The 25,241-nt window shown below is 38.0% G+C and overlaps 1 protein-coding gene across 8 annotated transcripts in view; it reads left to right on the top strand.

Annotated features, from left to right (window-relative positions):
- The window catches only part of LOC114046236 (guanine nucleotide exchange factor DBS-like), a 366,695-nt gene that overhangs the window by 272,178 nt on the left and 69,276 nt on the right, over nucleotides 1–25,241 (top strand). The gene's annotated exons all lie outside the window — the stretch shown is intronic.

A 25,241-nucleotide genomic window follows, 5' to 3' on the forward strand; every position in this document is an offset into this window, starting at 1 on the left:
TACAATATCTGTAAAAGCAGGTTTATTATATTTTCATTAAGGAAAATGTTATATATACTATATACACATATAAATGTTAAACAAGATCTAGATCTATTCATAATGAACTGTGATATAACAGGAGCTAACATAAAATGGACAGTTTTATTTATTTGAAAGAACAATTGGTTTATTGGAAAGAACAGATTTAGTAACCTTTGTTTAGAAACTGGATAATCTCTTGTCAAGTAAGGTGTAGTGAGGATTCCTTTCATGTAGGGATTGGACTAGATGTCCAGAGAGATCCCTAGTAACTCTCAAATTCTGTGATTCTGTCAGTCTAGCCTCTGAGCCTTAAAAACTATGTGACCTTGAACCATTCTCCCCGTTCCTCATTTTCCTCATCTGTAAAATCAGCATAATAAACCTTATGCCATCTACCTCACAGGCTAATTATGAAGAAAGTATTTTATAAAACCTTAAAGCATGAAATATAAATGTGAGCAATAGGTAGGAATCTCTTTGCTTTAAGTATGCCAGTTGTTTATTAATGGATTTAAAAAAGAATCTGTAAAATCGAAATCACAACTCAAGTTGACTTTTGGCTCTATGTAGAGAAAATCTTGTGTATAGAAGTTGAAGAGTTCTGAGTTTTGAATTACTTAATATTGAAAATGAGAGTAGATGTATTGTGCTCAGAGTGAAAAAGGATACCTCCATGGGAACAGTTCTATCTCCTCATCTCTGAGTGTGGATAACCCTCATTAGCAGTAATGGAGGTTGTGTGTGACTTTGAGGAGAGATAAGTTACAGGACTTGCAGAGAGACAGTTTTGGAATAATGTATATCCACCATAAAGATGTTTACTATCCTGGAGGGACTCAGAAGTTGACTTTGGGAAGATAAACTTACTGAATAATAATATAATGACCCTTGAAGTCATTAGAAGTCAAGTAGAATAATCAGAAAAGATCTGAGATCGTGAACCAAGGTTTCCATGTCTGAAATCACATGGAGAAGAATTGATCTTTGTGACTCCTCAATAACAGTTGGGTAATGGCTCAGCCCCCACCCAAGATGACCTTAGGAACATTAGAAACATGGCTCGTTTCTCTAAGGGTCAGCATGTTCCTTTACATCCTCTACTCTTTCAGGCAGAAACGCTCATAAAACTATTTTTACTTGGCCTTTTAAAAATACTTTGTTATTGATACATTTTATTTTGACCCAAACAGATGCTTCTTAGGAAACACCCAAATATTCCAATAAAGAACATTTCCTGAGCATATGTAAGCAAAAAATTGTGATACAAATGAGAGTCCGTGCCGCCTTCCATTTCTGAGGTTTACCATTTATAAATAGAAAATAGGGGCAGCTAGGTAGTGCAGTGGATAGAGCACCAGCCCTGGATTCAGGAGGACCTGAGTTCAAATCCAACCTCAGATACATAACACTTATTAGCTGTGTGACCCTGGGCAAGTCACTTAACCCCATTGCCTAGCCAAAAAAAAAAAAATAGAAAATAGAATGTGTGGTTTAACTTTGATAATACAGCTTCAACATTGTCTGCCATGCTTGATTTAAGTTGTCCCTTAGTGTTTTATTTATAGCATTGTAGATAATTTGTATTTTCTTTAAGACTATTTAACTGAGAATAGACTCATTGAGAGGATAGAAACTGTCTACAAGCACTTATTAAGTACTTATGGTGTGCCAGGCAGATATAAAGTGCTGCAGATATAAAGAAAGGCACAGGAATATGTACACACACACGTGTGTGTGTGTGTGTGTGTATGTATATATGTGTGTGTGTGTATATGTGTATATATATATATATGTATATATATATATATATATATATACTTATATGATCTCCCACTTTTCCAGTGATTTTGAAACCTCTCTGAGAGATATAAGGACTCTTGCCATACTCAGAATTCTCTTTTAGTCCTTGTCCACAAAGGAGCTTCAGTGAGGGGCGGTGTTTCCTAATATCACTTCTTTCCTTCTCACTGTCTCACATCTACTTGCACACTTATGACTCCTGTTGCCCAGACTGTGCAATTCATAGTTCGCATCTCCAGCTGCAATACCTCAAGAGTGTGGTTGGTTGACAAGGCCAGCTTTTGCCACATCAGATATTCATACAAATGTAATAGAACTAGATGATACATTTGCATGTCTAAATTTCTGAGCAACAGGTTCAAAAAAAAGCATCAATGAAGTATAAATGTGAGCAGCAGTAGAAATCTCTTTGCTTTAAGTATGCCAGTTGGCATTTTATTAATGGATTTAAAAAAGAATCTGTAAAATCAAAATCATGACTCAAGTTGACTTTGAGATAGAGTGGAAAGAGTGCTAAATTTGGAACTAGAGGGCCTGGATGTAAATTCTGGTTCCGCCATTTAAGATCTCTTCTGGATCTATAGTCCTATGATGTTAAGGATCTATGCCTAGGTTTCTAAAAATAGACAACTGCCGCATATTGGAAGGAAAATCATTTCCTCTACTTTTCATTCTAAGTTTTGAGGACCCATGCCATTTTTCTATCTGCCCAGCCAGCCACTTGGAGCTTCTGATGGTAATATGTGTCCTGTCTCTAGGCTTGCCTCTCCCCCAAACTGCCACTAGTCATTCTGAGATCTAACACAACCTTCTGCTTACCACACTGCCTCTCCTCTATTTATATTCCTTCCACTCACTTCCTGCTTGAGAAAAGGTTGCATATCTACCCCATTACAGAATGAACAACTAAGATGAGAACTTTTAAGAAAAAAGGAAAATCTTGTCCACTGTAACACTTTTAAGTGGGGTCTGTTCTAATGCCCCAACTACATAAAGTGACAGGTATGTTCTAGTGGGGTCTGATCACTATAGTTACTGTGGGATATAAATACCTCCAGAACATCATACTTGGGGCCTCACACCTCTCATCTAAGTATATGAGATAGCCTCCTTCTCTCCTGGTTTGGCTCACTCCAATCTGTTCTTACACCAACTGGTCTAGATTCCCAAAGATAGGGAGCTGCCACACAGTTACCTTCAAATCATCTTGGGGCTACAGGGGTAACCCTGTTAAGGAGAAATGTGTCTCCTTTATTCATCACTCTAGGTCTTGAGCCCCCATACAATTTATTTTCTATCTACCCAACCAGGCACTCAATAATCCACATTATGTGTTGTTTTCACACTACCAGCTACTCCTAATAATAGTACATATATCTTAAACATAAGTGTTTATTTAGTAAGGCAAAATAATACTGATGTATTTTATTATTTATGTACTTGCATTAATATATCACAATATAGATATAAACCAGCTCATACTTTTCCACCAATGTGTTTAATAACTATGGTGAAGAGTGAGCACAAACAAGAATTTGGCATGGAAATAAATGTAGAAGGAAAATTCATGTGCTTTGGGTAACTCACAGCTCTAGTCTGCAGGCTTCACTATTACTAGTTCATTCAGAAACATCAACACCACATAAAATTGCATCTCTGTTTACTGTTCTAATTATTGGTCCTCACCAGTCTTCTACTGGGGAAATTCTCTTCTTTACTGGAAGATAACTTTTATAATAAGTACTTTAAATTAACTACCACTTCTAAATGGGTCTACTGAATATCTATCCCAGGAGTTCTGAATTTTCTTTGTGTCATGGACTCCCTTGGCAATCTGAGGAAACCTATGGGCTCCTTTTCTAAATAATGATTATAAATTTAGAGAATATATAGGATTACAAAGCAAACCAATTATATTAAAATAAAGATTTAATTTTTTTTTCTTTTCCAAATTTATGTTGTGTCATGTCCAACTTTTTGTGACCTTATTTTGGGGGTTTTCTTGGCAAAGATTCTGGATTGTTTTGCTATTTCCTTCTCCAGATCATTTTACAGATGAGGAAACTGAGGTAAATAGGGTAAGTGACTTGCCCAGGGTCATACAACTAGTATGTGTCTGAGGCCAGATTTGAACTCAGTTCTTCCCAACTCCAGACTCAGCACTCTATCTACTGTACCACCTACTTGCCCCTTCCAAAATCAGACTCCTCTAAAATCTATAAATGGACTCAAGATTCAAAACCTTTCATCTAGCCTAGGCACATCACCTTTGAGAGATATTCACTTTGTGGGTCAACCAAAGTGGTCTCCTTGGTGTCCCTTAGATGACATTCCACTTCTGTCTTTGCACATGCTGTATTTCCATACCTGAAATACATTCTTTTCTACTTTCCATCTCTTAGGCTTCGTTCAAAGCTCAGTTCAAGCACCGCCTCCTCTTACATATAGTCTTTTCTGACTCCTCCCAACTGCTTATGCTTCCCACCTTGAAATTACTTTGTATTTACTGGGTATATATTTTGTATGTATTTCAGTGTGCTTGTTGTTTCCCCCAATAGAATATAAACTCTTTGGGGGCAGGGCCTATTTTATTTTTGTCTATGTATCCCCAGTACAGGACCTGTAGGGCACATAGTAGGTACTTTATAAATGTTTGTTGATTGATGATCCAGAAATAGAAAATATAATGTCAGCCCTAAAAGAATATACAGTTTGGTCAGACCAACTTAATCATGAACAATAAGAGGAAATTTAACTGCCAGTTACTATTATTATTCAGTTGTGTGACAGTGGCCATAAGTGCAATGGGAGTTGTTGTTTGTCCTTCATTCTCAAAGAGGACCATGACATCAGGAAGATGATGCCATGACTTAAAAGTGAATTAGGTTTAAGTGAGGGAGAGCTGTGCAAGGTCCCCAGTCTCACTTTCTCCTCCAGAGCCATTTGGGTCCAGTGGCAAGAAATAGATCAGAACAACTGGGGATAAGGAAGAAAGTATCCATGGAAAACTATTAACTTTAAAATAGGATTACAAAACAACTATTTTGTCTAACTACCTCAAAGGTGATATCATTATAATTCCTGTTCTCAGTTTCTGTGAGAAATAAGGTAACATGAAGTCTTCTTGACTTTTTACCTCTATTAATTCTCTAGAAAATTCTCCCCTAGGATACATGCCCTAATATTAGCCTCCTAGTTTGTCTTATGTCCCTTTTTTGGGATGGCACATCCTTTGACATTGTCCTGGCTAACCTCTCAGTAGGATGGCAGAGGGTGAGAGGATCACTATCCCATGCCTCTCTTCTTCTCCTCCCTAACGCCTTCCATATTTCCTGATTTTTAACAAAGTGGAGTGAAATGGCAATGCATACAAGTGATTCCGTGGCCATATTTCTCAAATTTAGGAATCGTTCTATTTGGTGTCACAGCCTGAGGGAAAAACCCTAAGTGCTGCTCCAGAATGTCACAGGAAATAAGAGCTAATAGATAGGGAGGGCCCTGGTAAAGAAACCTGAATCATGAAGTTAGGAATTTTGATGTAGTTCAAAGAATAATTGGAAGACATGAAGAGAAGCAGGTTGTCACTTAAATGAGGATATAAGATAGTACTCCCCATTCAAGAGCCATCAGGGAAAGACAGAAAGAGCAAGGGTGTGCTTGACCCAATTTATGCTTAGCCAACTGTTAAATTTTCAGCATGAGCATTTACACCTTGGAAATGAGCAAATGCTACAAATCAGAACTTGTTTTATTGATTGTCTAGACTTAACAAAGTAATGGAGACGATGTTAATGATGCAAATTAAACTTTAAAATATATCATGCATACTTTTTTTTGAGAAATGGATGGTTAAACATTTGCCAGCATAATCTTGACAGATCATCTACTTGACCTTCTCATATGCACACTTACTTAGTTCTGACTTGTCCTCTATTGAGTCATCATCAGTCCCTCTTGCTTCTCTCCAACCAGAAGACTCTTCACCATCACATAGTATTAACCTTGAGTTGTCATGGCTGGAACAAGTTTCTGAAGTTCCATGTGTTGGATGGATAGCAGACATAGAATATCTAATACACTCTGTTTAACCCACCATCAAGAGCAAATCTGAGCACACTCAAAAGACTGGGTCCTCATTGGCCAAGTCCCCCATTATTCTTTTATATGTACCTCTTGTCTTCTGGATAAAATGGAAGCTCTTTGAGGACAGTAGTTATTTTGTTTTTGTATCCCCCAGTGACTATCACAGTGCCTGGCACATTATAAATGCCTAATTAATGCTTATTGATTGTGAATGTTAAAATTAGTTGCCATATATCGAGTAGTATTGCTTCAAATTTTGACACTTTTTTCACTCTGAGATCAGCAGCAGACATATCAGACAGGAAAGTGTTTCCAAGGAATGAGTAGAGTTGGGTTCTCAGAGAGTTCTGTTTTGTCTTGGAGCTGCCTCAGGAGTGGGCCCAATGTGACTGGTAACACAGAGGCTAGGAAACCTACTCCACTTTTCCTTTTGGCTGCCCTTTCATTGATTTCCTATTCTCCCAGTGGTCCTTCAAACTTGCAGGAAATATGGGAGGTAGAGAGACTGCCCAACCTGGTATTCTACAAGCTGCTATTGTAACTTCTATATTGATCTCTTAGGACCCTTTTAAATCAATATACACATACACACACATCCTTGGGGTCCATTTGAGTGGTAGTTATGAAAATGTGTTAAGTCTTACAAATAAACATAAAGCAGTCATCAGCAAATTATAAAATTGAAAAATTTCCACATAAGGCATTTACCAGTGAAGTAAAGATATTTTAATATTGGTTTCCACTTTGGAAGACTATCAGGTAGCATTTGGTAACTCATCACTTATTGTAAGCAGATAAGACTCTGACTTGGAGTGGGATTAGAGACCTGGCACCTTTTACACATTACTTGTGTGACCTTGGAAATTTCATAAACTAAAGAGTTCAAGTTTCTTTGGTGTTTTTCCTACCTGTGGATATTTGTTATAGGATCATAGTTCCAGAATTGAAAGGACCATATGTGCCATTTACCATCATTTTACAAATGAAGCAGTTGAGGCCCACAGAAGTTAAGTAACTTTCCCCAGGTCACACAAGGAAGCAAGTGGCAGGACTAGATTTTAAACCAGGGCTAAGATTTGAACAAGAGTCCTTGGACTGCAAACCCAGGATCCTTTCCACTCTACCACACTCCATCCAAACACACTACTTATCTCAATAGGGTTGTTATGAATACCAAATGAGATGGTAAGTTCTCAGAATTTAGAAAGAAGATGAACTTTAGAGATCATCATTGCAGCTGAAGCATGGTAACTTCAAAGAATATTAGTGCTACAATCAAAGGACCTGAGTTTGCATCCAAGTTCCAACCCTAATTTGCAGATGAGGAAATCCTCTCTACCAATGCAGGTTGATTTCTTCTTTGTAATTTATAGGGAGGGAGAGAGGGAACAAGATGTTCTAGGCATCGTGCTAAGCACTTACAAATATTTCATTTAATCCTCACAGCAACCCTGTGAAGTAGGTGATATTATCATCCCCATTACACAGTTGAGGAAACTGAGGTGAATAGAGGGTAAGTGACTTGTCCAGAGTCACACAACTATTAAATGTCTAAGGCTGGATTGGAACTTGGGTCTTCCTGACTCCAGGCCCAGGGCTCTATCTACTAGCCACCACTAAGCTGCCTTAGAGTTGTCTAGAGCACCACAAGGTTAAGTGGCTTTCCTGCCCAAGTTATGCCCAGGGTAACTGAGATAGGAGATGGACCAAGGTTTACCTGACCCTGAGACCAGTTCTCTGTCTGCTGTTACATTGCCTGTTTATATAAATGTATTTTAAAACCAGTCTTTCAGAGGCAGCTAGGTGGTGCAGTGGATAGAGCACCAGCCCTGAAATCAGGAGGACCTGAGTTCAAATCCGGCCTCAGACCAAACACTTGTCATTTACTAGCTGTGTGACCCTGGGCAAGTCACTTAACCCCAATTGCCTAAAACAAATTTTTTTTTTAAAAATTAAAACCTATCTTTTAGCTATTGTTATCTATTAACAGAGGGGATGTTTGCATGGTTACAGGTACCGTACTACTTGCAGCTCATTAGTTTATCTGGTCTCTTTCTGTCCCCATATTGACTTAGTAAGTTTGCCTGAGTTTAAAAAAAATGGGAAAATGACAACAATAACAATAATTAGCATTTATATATCACCTACTATGTACCAGGCACTGGGCTAAGTGCTTTACAAATATTATCTCATTTGAGCCGCCAGACTCATTCCCTTCGCCACAGATTATAGCTGGAACCTCAGCCAGACCTTCTTGCAAATACTTGTAACTTGGTTCAAAAGTAACTTGGTGAAAGCCTGGTTGCGGCTAATGTGGAAATATGTTTTACATGATTTCACACGTATGATATCATATTGCTTGCCTTCTCAATGGGTGGAGGGAAAGAATTTGGAACTCAGAATTTTTTTTAATGAATGTTTATAATAAATAGATAATGAATTAAAAAAATAAAAGAGAACCATGGCAAAAGAAAGGAAGAAAGAAAGCAAGCCTGTTTGGATTACTAGGCATACAGTGAGAGAAACAGAGGCATAGTGGCCATGTACAACAAAACAAAGCACTTTACATTTTATACTTGTAGTTTTCATATTGCACCACAAGAGGGTAGGATTTCCCCAAACAAAACTGAAATTTTCAACTGAACAGCCTTCCACCCTGTTGTCTCCATTGTACTTTGACTGACATTTGCATTTTCCCCCTCAGCTGTAATATATAATAAAAATAGAGATTTTTTTCCAGGGAGGTAGAGAGCACAGATGACGTTCTTTGGTGAGTCCCCAACCCCCTACCCTGACACTTCTGCTCCTTTGGGGATGGACATAGAATTGAGGGGCAGACTGAACCGGACATTTCACATCATCTAGATCTGGCTCTCAGCCTCATTGTCCTCATGGTATTATTCTGTGTGGAGTTACTAAAGAAGCCAGCTCTCAGAGGGAGACAAATACCTATAGGCACACTCCTGCCTACAAGGAAACTATGGTGTATAGAAGAAGGAGATTTTGCCAAAGCAATATATGAGCCTCTGCCCCATTGTCAGGCCTCTCAAGGATTTCCTTCTTTTCTTCACTTAGTCCCTTCACAAAGAGTCATGCACCACCCACCATAGTGCCCAACCCTTCTGTTATCTTCTAACACTCCCCACACTGAGGCTAGTCTCATGTCCATAGTCTTATTCAGTTTCGTTCAACTCAATAAACAGTTACTAAGCACCTACTGTGTATGAGGAAGTACTGGGGATACAAAACTAGGCAAAAGACAGTCCCTAACCTCTAGGAGTTTACAATGCCACACATCAGTAACATTCCCATTCCTGGTGTTCCAATATAACACCAAAGGATTATAATCCATTTCCTCCTCCACCCCCTATGTCAGTCTCTCTTGAGGCAAAGAGGATTGGGGAAGGAATCTTTCATCATTTAGTGACAATACTATGAGATAGGAGAGAGGGAATATGGCTTCCCTTTTTGCCCCAGGAAAGAAAAAGATTGTCTAGCCTCAACTACAGATGCCCCCCTTATACCAAAAGGGAATGGCATTGGTTCATTCTTTGCCTTGTGTGGGGCTACTGGGTCTGTGTAGAAAAACAATCTGATGATCTTTTCTATTGGTCTTCTCTCAGAGGACTAAGGAGTTCTTAGCATTCCCCCAATTATTTTCTCTTCATTCCTTTCTTGTCAAGATTGGTCTATCTGAAGTTGTTGTTCAGTTGTTTCCAACTCTTTGCGACCCCATTTGATGTTTTCTTAACAAAGATACAGAAGAGGTTTGCAATTTCTTTCTCCAGCTCATTTTACAGATGAGGAAACTGAGGCATACAGGTTTAAGTGACTTGCCCAGAGTTACACAGCTAGTAAGTGTCTGAGGCCAGATTTGAATTCAAGATGAGTCTTCTGGGTGGGGGGGAGGGACGGACAGGTAGATGACACAATGGATGGAGCACCAGCCCTGGATTCAGGAGGACCTGAGTTCAAATCTGGACTCAGACACTCGACACTTAACTAGCTGTGTGACCCTGGGCAAGTCACTTAACCCCAATTGCCTCACCAAAAAAAAAAAAAAAAAAAGATGCGTTTTCCTGACTCCAGGCCTGGCATTCTATTCCTTGCACCACCTAGCTGTAATGCAATGGAGACTAAAAAATATGAGAACTATAAAGAAACCTGGAAATACATATATGAAACAATTCAAAGCAAAATAAAGCAGAACCAGGACATAGTATATACTGTGACAATGTATAAGCAAAAATGTATGAACACATGATCCTGATGGGAGCTCTTAAAGAAGTGACTGAAAAATGATGGTTTTGTAGTTGAAATTAATTTAAATATGTGAAGTTGCTAAGCAACCCTTGTTGCATTGAGGTTCAATAAGTTTTTAATAAAACATTTTTCTTTTAAAGAGAGCTCTAATGCAGTGTCGCTGACTATTTCCAGAGGAAGCTCATTCCTTTATGGGTTGCTTTAGTTGTTAGAAAATATTTCCTTACTCCAAAGCTAAACCTGCCTCTCTGTAACTTTCACTGTTGCTGTTAATTGTGTCCTCTGGGGCCAAGAAGAGCATGTCTAGTCCTTCTTCCAAATGACATCTCTTCAAATAGTAAAAGACAGCTATCATCTCCCATCTAAGTTTTCTCTTTTTTTAGGCAAAGCATTCAGAGAACATTTGTAAGAGAAGCTAGAAAAGCAACAAATAGACATGAAATGAACAATTCCTTATGCATTTTTGAAGTGATCTGTTCTCATTGATAATATTGGTGGAACTACCATGTCTATCTCTATCTCTATCCTTTTTCTCCTTCCTAATGTCTTTTCTTTAACCTTAGCACCTCTTCCCAACGAAAGGGGATGAGGAGCAGGGAGAGGGGTGTCTCTGATCCCAGAACATCATGTAACAATAATCTAGATTAGCTTCCCCAAAAGTATATATTAATCCTGCCCTGAAGCATTCTGGAAATGTGGTACTTTTCCAAAGAGTGTCCTTATATCAGCAAAATTAATGTAAGAAGGGCAAAATGAATGCTGGAAAAATAATATAGAAAAAAAAAAGAAAGATTCCAGTTGAGATGGATGAAATGATCAGTGGAGCAAATAACTAAGGGAAGGTGGCAGAGGATGGGATCAGAGGTTGAAAGAAGAAACGTTAACTTTGGCTAGGAGGGGAGCCACTTTGAGAGTGAAGCAAAAGAGAAGATGGGCAAGAGCATAAATAGAATTCAATGTGTGGAGGGAGACATTTGAGGAAGCTACTGAGGGACAGTCTCAATTTTATTTCAATAACGTTATCTGTTGAGAGAGAAGAAGAAGGGGGAAGAGTTGGAGTTGGAAGCTTAAGGAGAGAGGAGAAAACTGGGAATAACGTATATGGAGCATGGGAAAGGGTAGTAAGAACCCAACTGAAGTAAGATGGCATATATTTATAATGAATCTAACCAGCATAGTTCTGTGCCTTCATTCACCAGTTGCTTACAGCTTGGGAGCAGATCATCAACTTAGATCTAGAAGAGATCTTAGAGTCCATATAATTGATTGTATCCTATTTTGTAGATGAGGAAACTGAGGCAGACAGAAATTAAATGATTTGCCTGGGGTCACTCAGGTAGTGAGTTGCAAAACCAGAATTCAAACCCAATTTCTAACTCTGAATCTGGCATTCCACCATACTAAACTTAAAAGGCATTAAGTGGGAGTGACACAGGGTTTGGGATCAGTAAGTCAGGAACCATGGAAGAACAAAGTAGATAAAGGATTCATACATGGAAGACAGGGCCTTGTTGAAGTGGCTGGCTATTAGGTCAAGACATAAGGGAATAAAGACGAATATTAGATGATGAACTGGGAGAACAGTGTGAAGGTTTGAAAGACTGGATGTCATAATAAGAGGAGAAGGAGTAATATGATGAGAGGACTGAAAGGTCAAGAAATTAGAAGGGAGTTTCAGAGTTCTGAGTTTTTGGTTTGTTCAGGTTCATGACAGCCATCCTTGTAGATGATAGAGGTAAAGTGGGTCATGAATTGAGAAGGTTGATGAACTTAAGGACCTGAGTAATGTATGTTATCATCACTATGAATAGTTATATCACCAAAGATGAAAAGGTTAGGGGGCAAGGTAGAAATGAAGAGAAGCCTGATGCCAAAAAAACTTAAGGAAAATGGTAGCCTGTCCTAAAGATGGGTAACTGAAAGACACAAGAATCTGAACAGAGTGATGGGATTATGTAAACTTCAAAGAAGGGAGATTTATGAGTAAAACTGTAAGTGTAGAAGGAGCAAAGTGTATGTTAACTTCTGATCAAGTAACTGAAATATGGGAGAGGCATGAGAGGTTGGGCCAACATTGTAGAGGGTGCCAAGCAAGGGAGGTAGTAACTCCAGGGGAAAATCATATTTCAGGGTAAAGAAGAAAGAAAGAGGTTAAATGGGATACTATGGGCCCATGACCCACTCTTCTCTCTGGTGTCCCATCTGAGAGAGTGTTTTATTCTCTTAGCTGGGTATCCAAGTATTTTGGTGAGTTAGGTGGAAAGAGAAAGTTCATCACCAAACTATCTCTTCTCTAGAGCAGAATAAATAGCTACTGAGAATGATGAACATTTTTCAAGGGCACTTACAGAAAAAAACATTAAACCCTTAAAATTGTTAGGGGGAAGGGGAGCAGTCTTGCTGCCAAAAAAAAAAATCATTGCCAAGTAGAAGTTCAGCCCTCATTATTTTTAAAAACACATTTTCACATTAGTCATATTGTTCGGAATTAGAATCAATAGGAGGAATCACAAAAAAGAAGGAACAAAACAAAATAGAAGAAAAAAGAAGAGCAAATAGTATGCTTCGATCTGCATTCAGACTCCATAGTTCTTTCTCTGGATGTGGATAGCATTTTCCATCATGAGACTTTTGGAGATGTCTTAGATCTTTGCATTGCAGAGAAGAGCCAAGTCTATCAAAGTTAGCCATCACACAACATGGCTGTGACTGTGTACAACGTTCTCCTGGCTCTGCTCACTTCACTCAGCATCAGACCATACAGGTCTTTCCAGGTTTTTCTGAAGTCTGCTTGCTCATCATTTCTTATAGCACAATAGTATTCCATTACATTCATATATACACAACTTGTTCAGCAATTCCCCAATTGATGGACATCCCCTCAATTTCCAATTCTTTGCCACCACAGAAAGAGCTGCTATAAATATTTTTGTACATGTGGGTCTTTTTCCCATTTTTGTGATCTCTTTGGGATGCAGCCCAAGAAGTGATATTAGCTCAGCCCTCATTTCATGACTGCATTAATGTAGTTTCTTAGCTTTCCTTAGCCTTTGCCCTACATGTGGGGGAATTCATTAGAAGGTCCAATTCATGAGACTGGTAAGAATGTGTGTTTCCCAGCCTATCAAGATGTTAGACTGTATGTTACCCAGTCGGGTTATGTTAGGCTAAAGATTAAATGAGCTCCCAAAATGAAATGAGAACTTATGTTCTTTGCCAAGAGGGGAGAGAAATGATACAGAGTCTTTAGCTCTCTCTTACATATTCATTTTCATGGGCCAAAAATGAGGTAATCAGTCTCCAGTTCAGCTGTTGAAACAGCAAACTACAGCCAGCCACAAAGCCAGCTGTTGTGATGTGAGAGGAATACAAATCCCTAGGTCAGCAGGAAGATATGAAGTGTTCATGGAGCAACATATCAAGAAAGAGCTTCTGGGGAGTGGTGTGTGTGTGTGTGTGTGTGTGTGTGTGTATGTGTTGTGTGTGTGTGTGTGTGTGTTCTTCTTAGTTATTCATTCCCCAGTTTCCTGTGTTTTTACTGCCACCACCACCCCCACACCACCAAGAGAAGCCAGGAGCTTTGATAAGACTAAGAGCTAATTTCTAGCACCCACCCTGGAAACATTTCCTTTTAGAAGCACCAAGAATTTTGAATACCCACCCTTTCCCTTAGGTATATGAAATCATTAATTGCATGAAATGCAGAGAGAAGATACTGAATGGTCTCTGTGATGAATCTACAAGAACCACAATCTGAAATTGCCAACCTTGACCAGCTTGGAGGCACTTGTCTGTCTAGCTATACGCTTAGTTCAATAAATATTTACTAAATGTGCAAATATGACACTAGGTTCAGTATGGGATACAAATCAGTATACATCATCCTTGCCCTTAGAGAGCCAATGCTGTCTTTGAACAGATAAGACATAGTCACATGATATTGTTAAATAAAAATATTATTTATTTAAAAGGCTATCATTTACAAAAAGAGATTGTTCAGAGAAATAGGATCAGAGGACCAGATTAAATGATTAAATATTAAATGAGCTATGAGCAACCAAAAGTTAACTTATATAATTAAGTGATTAGGGTCTGGCATAGTAAAAAGGTTACCAGACTTGGAATGAGAAGATCTGGATTCAAGTCCTATTTCTGTTAGTAGCTTATGACCTTGGGCAAGTCACTTTTCCTCTCTTGGCCTCAATTTCCTCTTCTGTAAAATAAAGATGTTGGACTCAAGTGATCTCTATGGTATTTTTTCTTTTGTAAATAATATTTTATTTTTTCCAATCACATGTAAAGATAGTTTTCAACATTCATTTTTATAAGATTTTGAGTTCCTCATTTTTCTCCCTTCCTCCCTAACTCCTACCCCCAAGATGTCAAGCAATCTAATATAGGTTATACATGTGCAATCATGTTAAGCATATTTTCATATTACTCATGTTGTAAAAGAAAAAACAGAACAAAAGGGAAAAATCATGGGGAAAAAAGTGAAAGTAGTATGCTTCAATATACATTCAGACTCCATAGATCTTTCTCTGGATGTGGATAGTATTTTCCATCATGAGTCTTTTAGAATTGTCTTGGATTATTGTATTGCTGAGAAGAACTAAGTCTATCATAACTGATCGTAGCACAATGTTGCTGTTACTATATACAATGTTCTCCTTGTTCTGCTCACTTCACCCAGTACCAGTTCATGTAAGCCTTTCCAGGTTTTTCTGAAATCCACCTGCTCATCATTTCTTACAGCATAATAGCATTCCAATACATTTATATACCATAACTTATTGAGTAATTCTCCAGTTGATGGGCATCCCTTAACTTCCAATTCTTTACCATTTGTGGTCCTTTCTATTGTGGTTTTGGTATTATGGAACCCAAAATGTAAGGGTACAGGGCGAGCCTGCCTCAAAAGAATTCAATCACTCAAGCCTTCTGGTCAAAGTTGCAAGGTTTATTGCATCCCCAATAGAAGCAGGCTAGATTCTAAGTGAATCTGTGTAATTTAATGGGGATAAGGTACTTATATACAAGAAAAGACAGTGAGAAGATCTGGATAGGATTAAAGAGTGGTAAATAGCCTGGGGTGGTCCAGGTGTAGACAGTGAAAGGGCAGTTAAAAGGATTATTGAGTTTCAAGGTGGGTTGGGATAGGCCAGATGGCTCAGGTGAAATGCCAGGGAATGGGTTGCTGAAATGTATGGGAAAATTCAGGGTCTTTCAAAGATATGATCTTTTCCTTTTAGGGGTCCAGGTCTTATAACTACATCACCTCCTAAATCTAAAATTTGTTTATACTATGAGCTGAATAATGAGACCATGTTTTTGTTGAGTCATTTCATTGTATCTTACTCTTCATGACCCCATTTGGGGTATTCTTGGCAGAGATATTGGAGTAGTTTGCCATTTCCTTCTCCAGCTGAAACTGTATCCCTATAACTGTTTATATTATACCACAGTTTGTCCTAGAACAGAATGAATCTGAGAACAACAAAATTCATATTACAAACTACAAAGGGCAATTGAAATGATAATTCACATTTATATAGAACTTAAAGGTTTGCAAAGCACTCTGCTCATTACAGAGGTATTGCAGGAATCATTGTCCCCATTTTGCAGATGAGAAAATTGAGTCCCAGTGAAGTGACATGACATACCCAGTCACAAAACTAAGAAGGGTAATACCTAGTATTTGAATGTCTTTCCTAACCCCAAGTCCAGTTCTCTCCCACTGCATTATACTCATGACAGATCGTGAATGGGAAAAGCCATGGTGGGCTTAAGAAGAGCTGAATCATGGTTGTAAAGCTAGAAGGCTTCCTACAGATCATCTAGTTCTACCTCAGTAAAGTTCAAGGTCACAGAAGTATTAAATGGCAGAGCTGAGATATGAGCTCAGGTCCTTTGATTCCAAATCCAATGTTCTTTCCAAGACAGATTTTCATGTTCATAATGCTTACCTCCTATCTGAATAACTGATCTGTGACTCTGAACTTGTCCTCCTAAGGTGGCTGGCCTTGATTTTCCCACTGGTCCAATGGAAACTAATTACATTTCTTTATCCTCAATTGGAAATCCCATTACTTCCCTATTCAGAGTGCCAAGTCCATTGACCTCTTTTAAGCCCCTCCCTGGGGACCTAAGTCTTGAAGACTATGAATTTTTAAAGACATAGTCAATGTGTTGATTTGTTTCACTTGATTGTATTTATTTGTTACAAAAAACTTCAATTTTCATGGCAGTGAAGAAGGAGAGAGGGCATGATTTATTGGATAGTGATAGAAGAAGGAAAGGGAGGGAAGAAGAGACAGAGGGAGAGAATATATCTAGATATTTGTGAGGATTTGACAGTTTGTAGGTGAAGAGGAAGTCAGTGATTCAATATTAGCTGGCCCCCACCTTTGGAAAATGGGTGTGGTCAGCCCTGTACAACCACTCCCTTTCATCTTCTGACAAATAAGACTTATTTTTTAGTACCTCCATGGGCTCCCTTCAAAGATGGTTGGCCAGGACAACAATAGAAATTATTAGCCCCTGTCCTACTTCTCCCTGCCTTTCCCTTTACAACTAATGAAGCATGCAATCAGGAATGTGTAGGTTCAATGTATTTATCCACCTGACATTGGGGCTAATTAAAACTTAAGATATAAATTTAACTTTAAAGAACAGGAAGACTTTGGTACTGAATTCACCCATTTGGAGATCAAGGAAAGACCAAAGTGGTATCATTGTTGGTGTCAGTAGAATCAAGCAGCCATGGTGGCTTTCTTTTTAGTCCTTTTTAGTGATATCTCCATGGATTAGTCTCCTGATTATGATAGCAGCATCCAGCATTCCCTCTTTATCTTTACCTAACCAAAAGCAAAATCCTGAGCCACTTCTGCACTCATGCCAGTGCTTAATTCAAACCTTCTGGCATGGAGGAATTCCTCATTCACTCCTTCCTTGATTCTCAAGATGTTTTGCCTCTAGCATAAGGGGGAGAAAAAAACAAAATTATCCTTTTAAGAGTCACAGCCCCTCTTCATCTGTAGTTCATGTGAAGCCAAGGGATTTCATTCTTGCCAGTAGGACTTCATTCTTCCTTGGCAGAGATAGATACCACTGGTTAGAAGTAATATATTTAAAATATACACAGAAGAAAATGAAATGTTCAGCAGATGACATAAACAGGGCAATTTTGTTGCTACTTTCATTAAGTAAAATATTTATATTGATTGTGCATAATGTCTATCAATGAATTGAGGGCATTCTCAATGAACATATTGGTAGAGAACAAGCAGAATTTCACAAACTATGTTCAACAATGGACCACTTCTTTACCTTCTCACAATTGACTTAAAGATTTTGACAATAAAAGATCCCATTATATCCCAAAATATCCTATTATATAAAAAAATTTAAATCTAAAGGTTATATGTTAAAACGTATGTAAAATAATAAGGAAAATTTAAAACAGCTAAATTGTTTAGCAGGGTATATTAGTCCTTTAGAATTCAGAGAAGAGGAAATTTGACAAGATCTAGAGTAGGAAGGATACAGATTTTTGAGTTGAACTTTAAGGGGTGGACAGGATTTTAATAGGAGAGAGAAGTCCCAGGGAACAACATGTTCCTGGGGGCAATGAGGAGACTGTCCTGGTAAGAGCATTGGGACTATCTTTGGTTCCCTTTGGGTTAGGCCCTTGTCTAGCTAAGAGATGTGCTAGAAAGTTAATTATAAACAATCAGCATCTCTTCTTAACCTTCCCTTCCATGCATTTTAAACAATGCATTGTTTAAAAATGAAAAAAACCTAAAATAAAAATCTCAGCAATTTGTGGTAAAGCATTATTTCTCTCCTTGACTGAATAATGACCATTTTTCTGGTATAAGAATATCCTTCCATTATCTAACATTTTCCTCTCTTTTCTGTTTTAAATTTATAGGAGCCCAAAGCTGTGTGATGAGTATTATAGGTCTTTATTACCAAGTTTTATAGAAAAGAAAATGGAGGTTCACAGAGACTGAATGGTTTACTCTTGGTCACAGAGGCAATAAGTTTCCAAGGCAAGATTTGAACCCAATTGTCTCCTACCTCCAGTAATCTTTTCTACTATACTGTTGCCCCTCAAAGTAGGAACAGAAATGGAAAGAACCCATAATAAAAGAAATATTAAACTCTAATAACATACTAGCAATTTAGTGACTTCTTTCCAATTGGTGTCTCATTACTGGTGCACACTAATCCACTGCCCTAATTAATTACAGTAAGGAAATTATACATTCTTGAAATGTTGAAGTAAGCTGGCAAATAACTCTATTTTTGAAAGGGGAAGGACAAGGATCTTTGGAGAAAAAATTAGTATTTTCTGTAGCCTTCATTTGTTGAAGCAGTCTACAACTACTAGAAATGAAGAACGATTCACTTAATCAAATTTATTTAGCAAGATATACAAATAAAGTTGGGTACTAAATGGCTATGTGTGAATGAGGAAAAGGGAAATCATAATTATCCATGGCTGATATGGAAATCTGTTTTGCATGATTTCATATGTGTAATTGATATCATATTGCTTGCCTTCTCAATGGATAGGGAGGAGCGAGAGAAAGGGAGAGAATTTGGAACTCAACTTTTAAAAAAAATAATGTTTTAAGTGAATAATATTTTTTAAACTAAAATGATCAAAGTCATAGTTATCCATGGAGTATGGTTGCTCTGAATAAATATAAAATTAGGTACATGTTGCTTTCAGCATACAGAATGTGCCATCAGCAAAAATTAATAAAATCTGTTTAAAATGTTAAGGCCTCTGTGGGACTACCTAACTTAAGTTGTAGAGAGGGGAATGAAAGAGTGGCCAAAAGTAATTAAACAGGTGATTTTGCTCAACTCTTTCTGTGAGACATGTACTTTTGAAAGGGAGGGAAAAATTATTTGTTGAGAAGTGTCTGTTATACCAAAACAAAATGTATCAATACATTTTTAAAACATAATTTAGGTTTGTTTGGTTTTTTTTAATTTGGAGACTAGAAATTAGGGGAAAAAGTTAAAGGACTTGGAATGGCATGACCTGAATAGGAAGGTTTAATGACTGATTCCCAATACCTGGATGGGATAGTGGATGAAGAGCAGGCTTTGGAATCAGAAAAACATTTCAAATACAGGCTCTGTTTGACTGTGAGCAAGTAAGGTAAATTCTCAGTCATTTTAGTGACTTTATAAGTCTACCTGTAGCAGAGAACGTGTCAGCCTTCATTAGGAAAAAGGAGTTTCCCAAGCCCAGGAATTCTTTATATCAATGAAATTATAGATCCAGGCCTTATTCCTATGTCTAACACAGTAAGGGTGGGGAATACTGTTATTCTTCTGCCCGACAAATAGATCTTAAGTTACATGTCAGTGCAGGGGAAAAAAAAAACACTTTGTGATAATATTATTAAGTACTGAAATTAGTTATTAAAGGAGATTAGGAGTGAAAATCTTTAAAGATAGGATAGATTCTTCTTTCATTAATTTAATAATTGATAATAGCTAATATTTATATAGCACCTACTATGTGCCAGTTACGGTGCTAAGTGCTTTACCATTATTATCTCATTTGATCCTCACAACATCTCTGGGAGGTAGATGCTATTGTTATTGCCATTTTACAGATGAGAATACAAAGGAAAACAGAAGTTAAGTGACTTGTCCAGGGTCACACAGTTAGTAAGTGTCTAAGACCAGATATAAATTCAGTTCTTCCTGACTCCAGTCCCAACACTCTATCCACTGTGTAACTAATTATACAAAAAAAAATGCACTAGGGAAGGGAATAAGCATTTATATAGCACCTACTATGTGCTAAGCACTTTATAAATATTACCTCATTTTATAACAATCCTGGGAGGTAGAAGCTGTTATTATTCCCATTTTACAGATTAGGAAATTAAGGCAAACAGAGGGTCAGTGCCCAAGGCCAAGTATCTGAGGCTGGATTTGAATTCGAGTCTTCCAGACTCCACACTCTTCACTCCATCCACTGCACCACCCAGATTCATCAGAGTACTAGAAAGACAAGTGGACGAAGCCTGCCACAATACTTAGCATAGTGTCTCTAAACACCAGTATGGTCCCTTTGGCATAATAAGTGCTTAATAAATGTCTGAAATGAATCATACTCAATAAGCAATTGTTGATTTGAAGAGTGAACAAAAGGGTTAATGCCCAAAAGGCTCCTTCTGCTCTAGTCTCTCATAAATCAACAGACTAAATATATAATAATTCATTCATAGTGCATTGTGAGTGCCTACTACAGACACAGCTGGGCATAGTCAAAGATGGGTTTTTCTATACAGGACATTTAAGGCTAACATAGTTATTGTTACCAACAGGCTAAAGTAGGGGTGGAGAACTAGTAGCCTCAAGGCCACATGTGACCTTGTAGATCCCCAGGTGCAGCCTTTTGACTGAGTCCAAGTTTTACAGAACAAATCGTTTTACTAAGGGGATTTGTTCTGTGAAGTCTGCATTCAGTCAAAGGGCCACACTTGAGGACCTAGAGGGCCACATATGACCTCAAGGCCACAGGGTCCCCACCCCTGGGCTAAAGCATCACTTAGGGGTTTTATGTCAAACCTGAACAAAAACAATATATGCCCTGCAATGTTTCATGTTGTAAGAAAATAATCCAGTAATAAAAATTCAGGGTTAAGTTGATGGAAAATGGTTGAAATTTAGTGGACAAAGGACTTACTATGTCCTTAGGGTAGTTATCTTTCTTTAAATCTTTCTTGAACTGATATTTCAATCTTAGTGGATAGGTTAAAATTAATAGCATTGCTTTAGGATAATAATAGCTAGCATTTCTATAGCACTTTAAGTTCTGTAAAAAGCTTTGCATATGTTATCTTATAATAGCTGACATTTGTATAGCCCTTGCTATGTATCATGGAACTGTGCTAAGTGTTTTAGATCACATTAGATCCTCACAACAACCCTGGAGGTAGGTGATATTATTATGTTCATTTTACAGATGAGGAAACTGAATTTGAGAGTGGTTAAATGAATTGCCCAGGTCACAGAGCTAATAATTTTCTGAAGCAAGATTGGAACTCCAACCTTCCTGATTCCAAGTTCAGCTCTCTATCCACTGTGCCACTTATCTGCCTTATAGTGGGTGATCCTGAAAGTATTAGTACAGCTTTTAGCTATTAAAGGGCAGCTCTAGCTGGTACAATGGATAGAGTGCTGGGCCTGGAGAAAAGAAGACTTATCTTCCTGAGTTCAAATCTGGCCTCAGATACTTACTAGCTATATGGCCCTGGACAAGTCACTTAACCCTCTTTGCCTCAGTTTCCTCACCTGTAAAATGAACTGGAGAAGGAAATGGCAAACCACTCCAGTATCTTAGCTAGGAAAACCCCAAATGGGATCACAAAGAGTCAGAAATGACTGAAAAGAATGAACAACAACAATGCTATTAAAAACACTTAGCTTTGAGCTGTTAAAGATAAGAGCTGCACTAAGACTTTTATAGGACTCCTTATACTAAAGGGGGCAGGGTTTCCAGGAAAAATGTCATTGTCTGTATCATGTACTAAATGCTCTGAGATTTAAGTAACCATACTTGAGAACCACCTAGATAAGCCAGCAGTACAATTCTACTTCAAGACTTTACGGTTTTCTTGGTTGACCACCACACAAATTACACAGGAAATCATCAACCTTTTTTTAAAAACTGACCTCATACCCCCAAACCCTAAAGTGTCAGTCCATCATCATAGTATCAGCAAACCTTTATTTAGCACCTATTTACAGGCACCAACCAGGTGCTAAATTAAAATGAGGAGGTAACCATAGGTGTGCAAATCTCAACAAAAAATTCAAAGCTATCCCCAAAATATTCTGTTTGAATGTCCAGAGTTTTGATAAGTAATATCTTAACTTTGGTCCCTCAAAGAGCTTTACTTCATCAGCAAATTCTCCAGTGACACAGGTCCCAACTTTTCCATTCCTCAAGCTGTCATTAATGAGTTGCTGCTATATCCATATCCACACATATACATATACACGCATATGTACACATATAAATCTATATACATATATAAATGCACACACATACACATGCATACACATATACACATACATACCCATAAATACATATATACATACCTACACATCCACACACATAAATCTATACACAAATGCACACATACATATATGTATGCATCTGTGTGATATACCTGCACATATATATGTGCCATGTACACACATGCATACATCCACATACTCATATACACATGTATGTATGCCCACATATGTATATGTGCATACACATACATACACATACCCCTGTATATATGCGCACATATGTACACAAATACATATAATAAGGTAGCAACTTTCTGGTGATGAGCTGAGCATATTCTGACTTAATTAGTCTAATAAATGAATGACAGATATCCAGAATTACACAGTCTTGGAAGCTAAAAGGGACCTCAAAGAGTCTAACCTTCTCATTTTACAAATAAGGCGTCTGAGGTCCAGGAAGATTAAATGACTTGCCTACATCATTAAGTCACACAGACAGGAAGCGCAAGAGTCAATATTTGGACCAGCTCTTCCAGCTCCACCTCCAGCATTCTTCCCATTGTTTTGTGCTGCCTCATCATTGTTTCATACTCTTAAGTTTTGCCAGCCTGTGTTCTCTTTGGTGAGACCCTTGAGAGCCTGGAGTTTTCTCCATGCTATGATGAGGCATTGGAGGAGGATTTATTTCAAGGGGAGGAGGTGAATTTTGAGTTACTATAGGTTACAGAGGCAGTGTGACATAGTAGATAGAAAGTTGGGGGTACCTAGGTGGCAGAGTGGAAAGAGCAGGAGCCCTGGAGTCAGGAGGACCTGAGTTCAAATCCAGCCTCAGACTGTTGTTTGTCTTTCATTCTCAAAGAAGACCAATGACATCAGGAGGGTGACGTCTTGATTTAAAAGTGGTTTGGATTTAAGTGAGGCAAGGCTGTGAAAAGTCATCAGCCCCAACCTCTGTTCTGGAGTCATCGAAATCCAGTGGCAAGACGTAGTTCAAGACAACTGGTGATGGCCCCAGATGCAATAAGAGACCTTGGCCTTTTTAAGCTAAGGTCTTTCCCAGGTCTCAGTTTGTCTGAGGCAACATCCATTCAGTAATTGAAAGCTAGATAAGAACTGAAGCAAAAAATCAGCCTCAGACACTCACTAGCTGTGTGACCCTGGGCAAATCACTTAACCCTGGTTGTCTCCCCTGTCCCCCAAAAAAGAAAGTTGGCTGATGGATAAGTCAAAAAGATGTGGTTGAGGCTCTGCTCTGCTCTGCGACTATCGAGTAACATAAATGCTCAGTGACTCAAGCAACTCTGTAAGACTTTTGTAAGTCTTCTTTGTAAGTTTTGTAAAAACCTTTACAACTACCTTGGCAAAAGAAGTTTCCTCACTAGGAACTCCCTAAATTGAGTCACTATGCAATCACAGGCTCCATGGTAAGGGATTGAGAGGAGAATGTTGTTGTAAGTTGTCAGGAAAACAATTTATACAATAATCATATTGTAAAGACAGCTTTGAAAACTGTCTCATAAGACCTCTGATCAATACCAAGACCAACTATGAGTAAAACATACTACCTATCTCCTGATGTATGCAGTAGATTCAGGGTGCAGAATGAGACATATATTTTTTTTTGATATGGACCATGTTGGAATTTGTTTTGCTAGACATATATTTGTTTAAAAAGTTTTTGTTGTGGTGGTAGTGATAGTGGTTGTTTTCCCTATTGTAGGGACAGGAGAGTGGGAAGGAGAGAAAATAAATGTCTGTTAATTTTTAAAAATTTTTAAACCTATTCTTTTGGAGATTTTTATGTGTGGCGTATTACAACCTAACAAGAAAAACAAAAACGTAGTTAATAAAATGAATACTAGACTGAATCCCTTGATTAGGAGTTCCTGTCTATTTCTTGATTCACTAAGATGAGAAAATATCTTGGAGTTTAGGCTTTTCTTAATGCAAAATCGCATTTTTTTTCTTGTCCCACTATATACATGGCATAAAGAAGATAACACTCCCCAAAACTCTGATTTCTTTTGAGAAAAGCTGGTTTATAAATCCAGGGAATGATCATTTTACTATTTAAAAAGAAAAAAAGGAAGTTTTTTTTCTCAATATACTGTCCTAATAACTGACCATAAATCAAACCTGTTGTTATAGCCAACCACAAAAAATATGAAATAGCAGGTGACAAAAATATTCAATTTTGGCAGAGCATGTATGTTTAAGTTTACAGTTTAATAACTACTGTAGCAAGATGATGGTGGGCCAAAACTGGTATTTTTTGTATGAAACGAAATATTTTGTGACTGTTTAGCTAAATTGCTACAAACATTTGGGAACAATCATCAAGTTATAAATAGATGGATGCAGTGAGCCTATGACATGTACATTTTTTGTATTATGATTGTCATTAAATTTTTAGAACTGCAAACTTTCTCAGAAATCCTCTATGTGCATTTGTGTGCTAGTGTTTACTATACATACACAGCTCAGACACAAGCAGCTTAATTTGTGTGTGCCCTTCCCCCACAATTCTTTTCTTACTTAAATCCAGCAATGGCTCTCACTTAAATGTACTCCTCCAGTTTCAGAAATTAGCAATTCAAGGCAGTCCATTCTGAGCTTGCCTGTCACGTTCCCTTCTGGTTGGGATTGGCTGCCAGTCAGCTGCTGGCATTACCCAATTGGCTTGGATGTGGAATCACCCAACAGAGGCAGATCTTTTCATTTGTACTCGGTGACTGTAGCTTGTGCAGTTAAGCTGAGCGGAAGAGCAGAGGGCATCATTATACAAGAATTAAAGTGTGTGATCCCTCTCACAGATGTGGCTGTTTCAAAGATGCATATTCTCTATCTTCTTTCAGACAGATGCTCGTGAGCCTTCCAAAGCCTTGGGGATTTTTTCCCAAAGTGATTGTAATAGCCCCACTGAGAGCAAATTTCTAACGTGGAAGAGCAAGAAAACCTCAGAGTCTAGGACTAATGTGATATTGAGATCATAAAACTTGCTTTGAAGGGGT

Source organism: Vombatus ursinus, unplaced genomic scaffold (assembly GCF_900497805.2).
Source record: "Vombatus ursinus unplaced genomic scaffold, bare-nosed wombat genome assembly UNPS02014781.1, whole genome shotgun sequence".
In the NCBI taxonomy this organism is placed as follows: domain Eukaryota; kingdom Metazoa; phylum Chordata; class Mammalia; order Diprotodontia; family Vombatidae; genus Vombatus; species Vombatus ursinus.